The sequence below is a fragment of the Petromyzon marinus genome, chromosome 17 (genome assembly GCF_048934315.1).
Source record: "Petromyzon marinus isolate PM22_M1 ecotype Great Lakes invasive population chromosome 17, UKy_Petmar_22M1.pri1.0, whole genome shotgun sequence".
In the NCBI taxonomy this organism is placed as follows: Eukaryota; Metazoa; Chordata; class Hyperoartia; order Petromyzontiformes; family Petromyzontidae; genus Petromyzon; species Petromyzon marinus.
This window is the reverse complement of record NC_133683.1, coordinates 15,128,222-15,140,964: the sequence shown is the minus strand read 5'-3', so window position 1 is coordinate 15,140,964 and position 12,743 is coordinate 15,128,222. Positions and strand designations below refer to the sequence as shown.

The following is a 12,743-nucleotide window of genomic DNA, read 5'->3' as shown; positions in this document are numbered from 1 at the left end:
GGGGTAGGGGGGCAGCCAGGTGCTTTGGAGGGCAGGGAGGGGTCTGGATGACAGATAAGCAGGGTTACACCACGAACACCCGGGCTGGAGCCGTCTGGAGCTGGAACCGGATTTCCGAGTGGAGCGAATTGATGGCGCCGGCTCACTGCACACGCACAGACAAACCCCATCGTGCACGCATTTGCTTGTTCATTTGCTGCGCTGGGAGGTAAACATACGGGTTGAATTGAAATGCAACATATACTCTTCCTCTTTGGTTCTTTCGGTAAAGTCACGTAGAATGAGAATAAAATATTAAATTGATAAAATAAAATAACACAATAATATTCTCACGACGTTTCGGCCACAACACAAGCGGCCTTCATCAGGTGAAGGGAGCGAGACTGTCTGGTAGGACAGCGCTGTCCTACCTAAATGCGGATATGCAAATTTGCAGTTCACAGCGCTGTCCTACCAGACAGTCTCGCTCCCTTCACCTGATGAAGGCCGCTTGTGTTGTGGCCGAAACGTCGTGAGAATATTATTGTGTTATTTTATTTTATCAATTTATTATTTTATTCTCATTCTACGTGACTTTACCGAAAGAACCAAAGAAGATGAATCATTGCAGTCACGAAAGCTTTAAATCGAAATATACTCTTCCGTTTGCAGTCCTGTGTATATATAGGAAACGGTGCATCTCAAGTGCAGACAAGGAGCCTATGAAAGGGACTTGGAGACATTGGTTTTGCTACGTCATTTTCCGCGGCTGTTTTGTAATTTTTATTGTTTTATATATAGTATTATTTTATTGTTTCCCTTCAACGTGACTTTACTGAAAGAGCTAAGAATATGTTTTGTTGTTGTTGACGCAAGGTGCTCTCTGCGTGAGATCCACATGAACATGGCCTTATTTTAACGTGACGACGACAGCGCAGGTGGGTTATAACGGTGATAACAAAAAGAAGACTCAGAACGTCGAGTCGAGATGGGTCTCCCCGGCAGCCGGGAGAACGGCCCCCAACGGTGCCTAAGTTCATCCACCTCGAAGCCTTGCCGCCTGGATGTGGGGCGTGCGTATCCTGGTAGGGCTTGCGTGTGCACATTTACCACGTGTTCCGCACGCGTACACCACGCGTACACCACGAACACGTGTGAGACAGCAGGTCACGTGATAGCGTGTCAGCCTGGTTGTAGCAGCAGAGCTCAGGCGGCGAGGTGGCGGTTTCACGGACCCGCTTGCTGTGCTACCGCCGCTTGGCCTGCACTTGGAGAGGACAGTTTCACAAAAAGCTCAATCATGAGTCAGGACAAAGTCCACTTCATACGTCTGCTAACCCACCACGTTCGATCCATGCTGTGTTGTGCCTCCAACCGCGGGTACTGTGTATGGTTTAATGTTTGTTTTATTCCACAAACAATATAAATGAAAACAACGGACGATGGTATAACCAGAACGAGCATAACCCACGCGTTTCTCGTGGGCTGATGACCCAGATTCAAATCACGTATTACATTGCCGATAACTTTTAAATGACGTGATGACGTCGTTGAACGTGATTGTCGTTCCACGCGGGCATGGTGCAGACTCTATAGCACGTGGGGCTCTGTGACGTCATCGATACTGATTGGTTGAGTGGGTAGCACATGGGGCGGCAAATCATGGAATTTTGAGTTCAAATCCAACCTTTAAATTGTATATATATATTTTTTGGCAAATTCAACCACAAACGCAAATGAAACTCTTACTTTTATATATTTATTATTATTAAACAATATGCAGCAACACTAACACCAAAGTTAAAAACGTCCTTGATATAATAAGCGCAACCTTCCAAATACCCATGAGCCCGTGTAGTGTAACGGTATACCACTGAGGCCTCAAAAGCCGAGGAGCCAGGTTCGAATCCCGCTTTAGATTTTTGCTAATTTACTAATCACGCGGTGACGTCGATGCCTGCATTTCCACAGCCACGCGCGCGCAGTGCAATCACTACACCACGCGGAGCTCCCTGTACCTGTGTGAGGCCTCGGTGGCGCAAGGCGATGCGAGACAACATCCGAAGGCAACGGGAGTTTGGTTTGATCAAGGCGCGAGGCTTTCAAACCCCGGTGAAGGTAGGGTGATGCATAAACACGAAGTGAATGTCTAATATATGAACGTATTGACGTTTGTCTGATATGTGAATGTACTAACATGCGTGTAACTACTGTGAGTGCAGGCCGTATTGAGGACATGGAACAGCCCACGGGACCAGCTGTGGAAGGGCGACCTGGAACAGTCGAAGAGGGATCGAGAGAAAGGAAAAGATTACGTGAAAACATTTTTTACATGACTATGAAAGTTGACCACTAGGGGGCGCTGTCTCGCCACTAGGGGCGCTGTTTACAACTAGGGGGCGCTGTTTTATGGAAATCTCCATTAAAAGTGTCACTTTCTTGCAAATAAATGCATTTACAGCGGATACTCAACGTATTGCAGCTTTAAGTCATGAATTTCCGCAAAATCGCGGAAAAGCCTGCCAATATCAAGCAGTCACGTGACAACAGTAATGTAAACCTAGCCAGGAGGGCGCTACAAATGCTATATTTTTACATTAAATAGCTGTTTTCACGACAAAATACAACTTAAAAACATAATTTATCTAAGAAAAATACCATCAAACATAACCAAATCAACAAAATTGAGCTGTTTAATGCTTTACATCCCACAACACCGTAACCAGGAGTCGTGAAGAATAGTCACGCCACTCCCATGGCACACACACACTGCAAAAGGCCCTTGGTCCAGCAATGGATTGACAAAAGTCATGCAGCTGGACACACAGCAACCAGCAACGGGTTTCCAACGGAGTGCAACATCACCAAACCAACTACATTCAGCTGCGTACGTCTTTAAAACCATTAAAAGCTACATGCCTCGGGTTTAGCAAAATACGACTAAATAACAGGACGTTCCAGAAAAAGAATGGTGTCTAACATGGCAACACAAACCTCGACATGTGAAAACCCGTTGTTGAAAAATCACAGTGAGCGAACATTTAAAGAGACGACTCTCTCCCCCACCTCTCCCCTTCCACCTCACTCCACTCCCCTCACCGTGCTCTCCGCTCCAGCAACCCAAGGTTGCCCTCCAACCCCCAGTGAAGCTCCCCTCGATGGGAGTTCGCTGCTCCTCGTCGCCCCCGCCCGCCTTGAGAGCCCCGGTGTCGCCTGTCTGTGGCAACAGCCCCTGCCTGTGGTCGCCTGAGTCTCCCCCTGAGTCTCCCCCTGAGTCTCTCCCTGAGTCTCCCCTGAGTCTCCCCCTGAGTCTCCCCCTCAGTCTCCACCTGAGTCTCCCCCTGAGTCTCCCCCTGAGTCTCCCCCCGGGTCTCCCCCCGAGTCTCCCCATGAGTCTCCCCCTGAGTCTCCCCCTGAGTCTCCCCCCGACTCTCCCCCTGAATCTCCCCCTGAGTCTCCCCGTGAGTCTCCCCCTGAGTCTTGCCCCGAGTCTCCCCTCGAGCCTCTTCACTGCTCTCGCCTGCTTCTAACTCAAGGGGATTCACTCGCTGCAGGCGCCGCGCGGATGGATGCGTCCCCCTGGGTCATCGGCACTGACAAATCCTGGCCGACTTTGAATATGGACGGGGACTGCGATGTGATATCACCAATGCATCATTCATTATATATATTTACAGTTAAAGTAACACCTGTGACCAAATCACCTTATATCATCAGATCTCAAAAGCTATGAGCCTGGATAGTGCTTGAATGGGCGACCACGAGGTGTTATAGGCTGCGTGGCTGTGAAGGGCAGCACGAAGCAGTGCAGCAAAACCAATTGTCCATCCGTTGATATCTGCATCTGTCTCCCTGCGTGTTCACAAACCCGCACTGATCAACATTGGTGAAGTATGGTTAAATCAACGCCCCTTGACCGACACGCAGGGGGAAGGTCCTCATCCAGCAGTGGATTGACGCGAAAGGTCTGCACATGTACGTACGTTTCGTGGTATGTACGTATAATGATTAAGTATTATTAGGAAGGCCGTATTTCCGTGTATTTAACATTACTGAGTTGAATGTGTATATATGGGCTGTAATATACGTAAACACAAACCCAGTATCGCCTACACTTGCTGTGCACCGAGTCTAACGAGATGCAGGAACCCCGACTCTTAATGAGCTACCCCTGGACACACCGAGCGCATCAATGGGGCTTTAATACTTCAAGAGGTTACATAAAGTCTTCCTGAATCAACATCAAAACCTCGTGCCTAGCTCCACACCCCCTCACATCCCGGCATGGAAGCGTCACTCAGCGCGGATCCAACTCAGACAGCCCCAGAGAGGCAGCAACTCACGCTTCAGACGGCTCCAAGTGCAGGGTCTCCAGGTGCAGGGTCTCCAGGTGCAGGGTCTCCAGGTGCAGGGTCTCCAGGTGCAGGGTCTCTAGGCTCCAGGTGCAGGGTTTCTAGGCTCCAGGTGCAGGGTCTCCAGGTGCAAGGTCTCTAGGTGCAGGGCCCCCAGGTGCAGGGTCTCTAGGTGTAGGGTCTCCAGGTGCAGGGTCTCCAGGTGCAGGGTCTCCAGCTGCAGGGTCTCCAGCTGCAGGGTCTCTAGGCTCCAGGTGCAGGGTCTCCAGGCTCCAGGTGCAGGGTCTCCAGGTGCAGGGCCCCCAAGTGCAGGGTCTCCTTGTGCAGGGCCCCCAAGTGCAGGGTTTCCAGGTGCAGGGTCTCTAGGCTCCAGGTGCAGGGTCTCCAGGTGCAGGGTCTCCAGGTGTAGGGTCTCCAGGTGTAGGGTCTCCAGGTGCAGGGTCTCCAGCTGCAGGGTCTCCAGGTGCAGGGTCTCCAGGTGCAGGGTCTCCAGGTGCAGGGTCTCCAGGTGCAGGGTCTCCAGCTGCAGAGTCTCCAGGTGCAGGTTCTCTGGGTGCTGTACGCACGGAACTGAGTGACCCTGGCTGTTTCTTCATTGAATTAAATGCAGCCCCGCACAGCGTCATCGTGAATCTCCCATCTCAGTGGCTGCACGCTGCAGTGACTGCTCTATAATTATTCACCTGCTCACGTCACCCTCACCTGCACACATCCCAGAGACACCACATCCAGGAGACCAATCGAGTGGGCGGAAACTCTGTGGTTCGGTAAATTTCCCACATTCTCCATAACCTCTCACCCCAGTCTGGAATTGAACCGAGATGCCCGCGGTTTGAGTCGGGCCGGCCCCGCGTGCTGACGCCGGAATCTGTTCAGAGAGTGAGAGAGCTTACCTGGCCGGTCTTCCGGGTTCCCTACCTGTGTACGGCAGGACCAACTTGCGTGCATTTGTGTGTGATAAATACACCCACGTGTGTGTGTGTGCACAGAGAGCTTCATTACGCACACAGTAGGCGTTGTTGGTGTGTAGGTGGGGAGCGGTAGTGTAGCGGTTAGCACGCTTAGCCACGAACCCATGGACCCGAATTATATTTTCGTTCACGGCCAATAACCAGTGACGGTCATCTGAACCAGTCCTGGACCATCTATCCCGGCCTCAAATCCGTACCCTCGTGCTGTGTGTAAACATCGCCCATGGGGAGACAAAGGCAGCCGAGCGTAGTTGCTGGTCACCGACTACCACGTGTGCTGTGTCGGCCTACACAGGTGATCGCTTACAATAGTCTGTTGCCCCAACAGTCTGTCAAGGCTACACGGGGGATCTTTGTCTTTGTGTGTAGGTGTGTAGGTGTGCCTACGTGTAGGAACGGGCAATGGGATTATTCTGCTTCTGGGATGTAGGAAACCGCTCTACAGACGGCGAATGTCTCGGTTAAAGAGATTTGGGACATCTTGGGGTGAGCTTGTCTGCCCCGTGAGAGAAAACAATCGGCCTCCAAGGCGGATTATTCAGGGTTAAAAATACATATATGGGTTTTTTTTGGCATGTTTGCATTTAAAGAGATTCGAGATGCAGCTAACCTAGACGGGCTATAATGTGTCGTAGCTCAATAATGCATGCAGATCAAAAGCTAGCAGGCGAATGTGGTTTCAATATTCTTTTACTATAAAACACAACAAAATTAAAACAATGATCTAATAACCAGAAAAGTCGCTACAAGCACCCAGTCGTCGTGGTGTAAGGGGTAGCACGGCTGCTGCTGAAGCTGGTGATCCAGGTTCAAGTCCTGGGATTTGTTTTTTGCTAATTTACAAATCACGCGATTACATCATCGAGTGTGCTTATCATCGCACGCGGAGCCCTGTGACGTTGACACTGTTTGGTGGTCGAGTGGGGAGCACGTGGGGCTCTGCGTCATGGAGTCCTGGGTTCAAATCCAACTTTTTAAAAGTAATAGGATTAATAGTTGGGCAAATTCAAGCACAAATGCAAAATGAAACTCGTAGTTTTATTTTTTATATATTAAAAAAAACATGCATAGCCAACAACGTCGATGTTGTAATAACCGCGACAAAGTTAACATCCGTGAGTCTGCGTGGTGTAGTGGGCTATCACGACTGCCTCTGAACCCGTAGTATCGAGTTCAAATCCCGCATTCGGTTTTTTGTTGATTTATAAATCACGCGGTGACGTCGCTGCCTGCATTTTCACAGCCACGTGGGCCCGGTGCAATCACTTCACCACGCGGAGCTCCGTGCATCGGTGTGAAGAGTCGGTGGCGCAAGGCGATGGGAGACAACCCCGGAGTCGTGGAGGCACGAGGTTCCATCCCCGGCAAAGGTTCGAGGTGAATAAACACGAAGCGCAAAGTAAGTGCCGTGTGTGTCTGTCCCTACTAACGTGTCTGTATGTCTCTCCCTACTAACGTGTGTGTCTGTCTGTCTGTCCCTCCCTACAATCGTGTCTATCCCTCCCTCCCTACTAACGTGTCTGTCTGTCTGTCCCTCCCTCCCTACTAGCCTGTCTGCTCCTCCCTACTAACGTGTCTGTCTGTCCGTCCCTCCCTACTAACGTGTCTGTCTGTCCGTCCCTCCCTACTAACGTGTCTGTCTGTCCCTCCCTAAGGTGTCCGTCCCTCCCTCCTTCTAACGTCTGTCCATCCCTCCCTACTAATGTGTCTGTCCCTCCCAACGTGTCCGTCCCTCCCTCCTTCTAACGTCTGTCCATCCCTCCCTACTAATGTGTCTGTCCCTCCCAACGTGTCCGTCCCTCCCTCCTTCTAACGTCCGTCCCTCCCTCCTTCTAACGTCTGTCCATCCCTCCCTACTAACGTGTCCGTCCCTCCCTACTAACGTGTCTGTCCGTCCCTCTCTACTAACGTGTCTGTCCGTCCCTCTCTACTAACGTGTCTGTCCGTCCCTCTCTACTAACGTGTCTGTCCGTCCCTCTCTACTAACGTGTCTGTCCGTCCCTCTCTACTAACGTGTCTGTATGTCCCTATTTACGTGTGTGTATCTACACTGTGAATGTACTAACATCTCCCGGTGTACAAAAAGCAGGTGGAGAGGTGGAGCAGCCCACATCATGTAGACCTGGACCAGCTTTGAAGGTGATCTGGTGCAAGGGAGAAAGAGAAGATTATTGCATTAAAAGTTATTACAAATAAAATGCATTCATACCAAATATTTCAGCTGCAAATCATACATTTTCGCAAAATCGCCGAAAAACCTGCCAGCCTCTAAAGGGTATGTGACACCGCTAAAACAATCATTGATATCCCACGGGGAGCACTGCCATTTTTGGAATTTGGCATTCCATTGCTGTTTTCATAAAAAAATATATATATATTTTAACAAAAAAACAAAACTAACCACACGATTTATTTCGTGTGGTCACAACCCGACTAAATGTAGCTGTTTAAAGCTTTAAAACCCACAAAACGGTATTTCCATAACACACACTGCAAAAGGACCCTCATCCAGCAGTGGATTGGCAAAAGTCCTGCAGCTGTACACACAGCGACCAGCAACGGGTTTCAACGGAGTGCAACATCACCAAACCGACTACATCCAACTGCCCACGTACTTAATAAAAAAAGATTAAGAGTTAATCGCAATGGGGGTTTTTTGTTTAACGGAAAAATACCACTGCAAGCAACAACAATGGTGTCTAACGTGTGTAGAAGTGCTAACTACTCACTGTTCAAATTTTTATTTAAAGCTTTCGTGACTGCAGGGATTCATATTCTTGGTTCTTTCGGTAAAGTCACGTAGAAGGGATACAATAAAATAATGTTTTATATTTTTATTATTTTATTGTTTCCCTTCTACGTAACTTTACCAAAAGAACCAATAATACTCACTGTTCGTTAACCTGCATTGCCACTAGGTATCAAAGGGGCAGTGCAGCGTTACCTCTCTGTGTGAATAACGGTTGGGGTCAGACGAGGTGAAGTGGATGGTAGCCACAGTTTGGTAAGAACCAATCAGACAGTTCCACGTGTGAGTGTGGGATTGGTTAGACCTGGCCACAAACGGGTATAAGAAGGGTGAGCGCGCAGAGCGCAGAGAGTTCTCTCCCCACACGAAGACCGAAGCCCGGGCTGAAGATAGAGAGGACCCTGGACCCGGCCTCCCAGCCCTTCTGAGGGCTAAGGCTCGGCGTAGCCAGTGGTCAAGACCCGCCGGGCCAGCGGTGGGTCAGATAGCCTCCCCTAGGTCCCAGCCGGTGGACTCTAGGATAGCGGTAGACTCGAGAGTAAGTCCCGCCAAGACAGGAGGCTGGACCTCCTTAGGGTATCAAGAGACCTGTGTGTAGTTCCCGCTAAGTCCGGAGGCTGTACCTTCTTATGGTATCAGGTGAGAGGACCGTGTACCCCTCTCTGTGTTAGGGACCGTGTCAGAGGAGAAAGACAATAAACAGAGTGTGCCTCGTAATAAGTTTATTCATCATTATAAACACTACACATGCAACACATAACCCTAGGTGTGAAATCCCGCTGTGAAAATTACAGTGAGTAAACATTAAGAAGACCATTTTCTCCCCTACCTCTCCCCTCTCACCTGACTCAACTCTACCCGTGCTCTCACCTACCTAATTACCCCTTACAGTTCAAGGAACACCTGTGACGAATCCACCCCGATATCACTATGAGACCTCCTTTGCCAGTAACAAGATATAGTAATATGTTTTTACCCTTTTATCTGACTGCTTGTGTTGTTGTTATTGCAAACATGATCCCTTGTATAAAGGTGTCAGTTTTTGTGCCAGATAAAAGGGTAAAAACCTATTACTACATCTTGCTACTGGCAAAGGAGGTCTCAGTGTAAATGCTCACCCCGAGCTCTCAATACTCTGATAGTGTGCTGTTTTTGAGTTGTACGTCTTTAGGCGTCTTCTGGTCCAACACCAGTAGAGATTAGGCTCTAAAAAAAGCTGTCTCGGGTGTAGACCAATCAATTTCAAGGACAGTGCATTATCAGAGTTGTCTCTTTTTGTTTGCATTTTGACTGCTTATGTTGTGGTTATTGCAAACATGATCCCTTGTACAAAGGTGTCAGTTTTTTGTGCCAGATAAAAGGGTAAAAACCTATTACTACAACACACCGATGTCATCGGATCTCAAAAAGCTAAGCAAGTTTGAGCCTGGATAGTGCTTTAATGGGAGACCACCAGGTGCTATCGGCTACTTGGCTGTGATGGGCAGCACAGAACTGTGTAGAAGAAAAACAATAGTGCATCAACAGAACTCTACGTCTGTCTCCCTGCGTGTTCAACCAACCCGCACTGATCAGCTTTGCTGAAGTATGATTAAACGGCGCCCACTGATCGACACGCAGTGGGGATGTCCTCATTCAGCAGCGGATTGACAAGAACGGTCTGTGCATGTACGTACGATTAGTGGTGATTGTGTACGTATTATGATTGTGTACGTATTATTACGGGCTAGAGAAAATATGGAATGATGTGGTGCAGGAGGATGTCGAGCTGAGTGGACCCGCTGAATTATGGTACCAGCGGTGTCAAGGTCGGCCTCTGTAGAGGAGACTCGTGAAGGACGCTGCTACTGAGCAGTTGGAGGCAGTGGCCTTCCAACAGCCGAGGACAAAGGAGCAACGCTCACAACAACGAGTGGAGCGACGGGCGCCTAAAATTGCACAATCGTGGTGACGTCATCGCCACTTCGTCGTAAACGGCAACTATTATTAAATCCAGATTTTCACGTGGTTAACATTACGTGGTTAACATTACGTGGTCAAACATTATGTACGAGTTGAATGTATAGAGGTGGGCCTTTCTCTGTACACAAACGCAAAGAAAATAAATAAACATCCTCCGTATAGCTTCAAACTTTTTGGGGCAAGTGCTGTTAGCGGGTATCACCTATAAAGGCCGGTACGCCACACGAGGGGGTGAGTGAGTCAGCACCACGCCCGACCGTCTTTGTATCCCTCGTGGCGATGTTTACACACCGCACTCGTTTGAGGCTGTCGACCTAGCAGAGGCCCAGGACCGGTTCAGACAATCAGTAACACCTACACTCGCTGTGCACTGAGTATAACGAGCTTGAGGAACCATGACTCTTCATGAGCTACCCCTGGACACACAGAGCGCATCAATGGGGCTTTACGATTTTCAATGGGTGAAATAAAATATTCCGAAATCAACACGAACACCCTGTGCCAAGCTTCACACCTCCTTCCCCGATTCACATCCCGGCATAGAAGCGTCACTCAGTGCGGATCTAACTCAGACATCAGCACTGGGGAGGCGGAAACTCACGCTTCAGACGGCTCCAGGTGCTGGGCCTCTCTCGGCTCCAGGTGCAGGGCCTCCAGGCTCTAGGTGTAGGGTCTCCAGGTTCCATATGCAGAGTCTCCAGACTCCAGGTACAGTCTCTAGGCTCCAGGTACAGGGCTTCCAGGCTCTGGGTGTAAGGTCTCCAGGTTCCATATGCAGAGTCTCCAGACTCCAGGTACAGTCTCTAGGCTCCAGGTGCAGGGCCTCCAGGCTCTAGCAGTAGGGTCTCCAGGCTCCATATGCAGACTCTCCAGACTCCATGTGCAGTCTCGAGGCTCCAGGTGCAGGGCCTCCAGGCTCCGGGTGCAGGGTGTCCATGTTCAGTGTCTCCAGACTCCAGGTACAGGGTCCCCAGACTCCAGGTGCAGTCTCTAGGTTCCAGGTGCAGGGTCTCTAGATGCTATACACACGCAGCTCTGTGTTTCATTCTTCAATTCCGCCCCGCACCGCGTCTATGTGAATCTTCCATCTCAGTTGCTGCACGCTGCAGTGACTGCTTTATAATTCACCTGCTCATGTCACCTCAACCCGCAGACATCCCAGAGACAACGCAACCCGGAGTCCAATCGGATCTGTGGAAACCCTGCGGTCCGGGGAACCTCCTATGTTGTCCGTAACCTCTCACCCGAGTCTGGAATTGAACCGAGACGCCAGCGCTTTGAGCCGTGTGGCAACGCCGAAATCTGTGTAGAGAGAGAGCTCACCTGGCCGGTCTTTCGAGTTCCCTACCTGTGCGTTGTCAGGACCACGTGGGTGTAATACATCCACGTGTGTGTGTGTGTGTACAGAGAAAGGCACTCAGATGCTCGCATAGAGTCACATGCAAAAATACCTAAATATTACCCGTATAGCCCTAACAGACTGTTGGTACAAGTGCTGTTAGCGAGTTCCGGCACGGAACAAAGGGGTGGGCGGCCATAACCGCGCCTGACTGCCTGTGTCTTCCCCAGTGTTGATGTTTACACAGCGAGCCAGGTACTCATTTGAGGCTGAGTCAACCCACTTGATGCCCAGGACCGGTTCAGACAGTTGTCACTGGTGTTGGTGGCCGTGAGCGGGAGTCGAACCCGGGTCGCCGGGTTCGTAGCGCAACGTAGAGCAATGAATCCATGGCGAGACTCAACCAATCGTGTTCCTGAGCAAAATATCTGAATGTCAAAAAAAATAAACAAACGCCACAACAGTGCGAAGAGCGAAGCTGCTGGCAGCTGCGAGTGTCGAGCCGTCGCGGTCGAAGTCGAGGGGGCCGCGGTGATGCGGGTGGCGATGCCATCCATCACCCCCACGGGGAACGTGTGAACTCGCACCGCGTGAACTCGCACCGCGTGAACCACGTGGACTTGCACCGCATGAACTCGCACCGCGTGAACTCGCACCGCGTGAACCACGTGAACTCGCACCGCGTGAACTCGCACCGCGTGGACCACGTGGACTTGCACCGCGTGAACTCGCACCACGTGAACCACGTGGACTTGCACCGCGTGAACTCGCACCACGTGAACCACGTGGACTTGCACCGCGTGAACCACGTGGACTTGCACCGCGTGAACTCGCACCACGTGAACCACGTGGACTTGCACCGCGTGAACTCGCACCGCGTGAACCACGTGGACTTGCACCGCGTGGACTTGCACCACGTGGACTTGCACCGTGTGAACCACGTGGACTTGCACCGCGTGAACTCGCACCACGTGAACCACGTGGACTTGCACCGCGTGGACTCGCACCGCGTGAACCACGTGGACTTGCACCGCGTGGACTTGAACCGCGTGAACCACGTGGACTTGCACCGCGTGAACTCGCACCGCGTGAACCACGTGGACTTGCACCGCGTGAACTCGCACCACGTGAACCGCGTGGACTCGCGCACCGCGTGAACTCGCGCACCGCGTGGTTGGGGACCCTGCCCACCCGACACACCACGCAACCAAGTGCGCTCACATTTGTAGGGGTGCTATGGGGAGTAAACACATGGCACGGGAAGGTGTGGTTCACCCACACCTTGGTGGCTACAACAACGTCCGCTAAGGCTCCACACCCCCTGTGGATATAAAGTGCGGGGAGCCAGGGAGCTCGAGGCAGAGTGTTGGGCCGGAGGCTGAAGTAACCAG

General features: G+C 50.8%; 1 long non-coding RNA gene across 1 annotated transcript; it reads right to left on the bottom strand.

Moving 5' to 3' along the window:
• Positions 1 to 446: 446 nt before the first annotated feature.
• LOC142924832 (uncharacterized) lies at positions 447 to 12,303 on the bottom strand. Its single transcript, XR_012941926.1, has 3 exons — positions 10,615 to 12,303; positions 4,323 to 7,446; positions 447 to 2,252 (listed from the first exon to the last, which is right to left on the bottom strand). It is a non-coding gene; the product is annotated as an uncharacterized LOC142924832 (long non-coding RNA).
• Between the last annotated feature and the right edge of the window lie 440 nt (positions 12,304 to 12,743).